Raw genomic sequence first — 937 nt, forward strand, 5'->3', positions numbered from 1 at the left:
AGGAAAGTGTCCATGAAATGGGAGGAGGAAAGGGAAGGCGGCCTATTGACTGTGGAAGGAAGAAAAAGCGGGGAGAAGAGGCGGGTTTGAACTGTGGAACATCAAGCACAGGCATGTGAGAGTGCTGGGATTTGAAGGAATGGATAGGTTTTCGACACCAACAAAAAATATTTCTTATATATATTGAAGATTGATGTATTGCTGCATTCTATCAGTCTGTGTGGCAGAGGATAAAAGAGGTGAGAAAGTTCTGCCGTGACTCGGATTCGAACCGAGGTTGCTGCGATCACAACGCAGAGTATTAACCACTATACGATCACGGCGCCACACCTCAGCTGTTGTGACAAGACCCGAACCACAGCAATAAGCAGCGCCTCAAATTGTTGCGGAATAGCGGTCCAGCCCCTCCCACGGCCCATCCTTTTAATATCCACCCAGCAATTTCACCAGCGCTGGTTTCATCAACTTGTGCTTCTTTTTGAATTGTTCTCGGTATTATCTGTCCTGATCCTTTACTTGGCCCACTAGAATCCTAGAATCATAGAAAGGCAACAGCACGGAAGGAGGCCATTCGGCCCATCGAGTCCCCGCCGGCTCCATGCAACAGCAATCCAGCTGGTCGCACTCACCCGCCCTATTCCGGTAGCCCTGCAATTCTTTTCCTGTCAAGTACTTATCCATTTCCTTTTGAAGGCCATGATTGAATCTGCCTCCACCACCTCCTCGGGCAGTGCATTCCAGATCCTAACCACTCGCTGTGTAAAAAAGTTTTTCCTCATTTCACCTTTGGTTCTTTTGCCAATCACCTGAAATCTGTGTCCTCTGGTGCTTGACATTTCCACCAATGGGAACAGTTTCTCTCTGTCGACTCTGTCTGTCCCCTTCATGATTTTGAATACCTCGATCAAATCTCCTCACAACCGTCTCTGTTCCAAGG

The 937-nt window shown here is 48.0% G+C and overlaps 1 non-coding gene across 1 annotated transcript; it reads right to left on the reverse strand.

The window, feature by feature from the left end:
* Positions 1 to 251: 251 nt before the first annotated feature.
* Positions 252 to 323, reverse strand: trnah-gug (transfer RNA histidin (anticodon GUG)). The gene has a single exon. It is a non-coding gene; the product is annotated as a tRNA-His (tRNA).
* Between the last annotated feature and the right edge of the window lie 614 nt (positions 324 to 937).

Source organism: Heptranchias perlo, chromosome 35, assembly GCF_035084215.1.
Source record: "Heptranchias perlo isolate sHepPer1 chromosome 35, sHepPer1.hap1, whole genome shotgun sequence".
In the NCBI taxonomy this organism is placed as follows: domain Eukaryota; kingdom Metazoa; phylum Chordata; class Chondrichthyes; order Hexanchiformes; family Hexanchidae; genus Heptranchias; species Heptranchias perlo.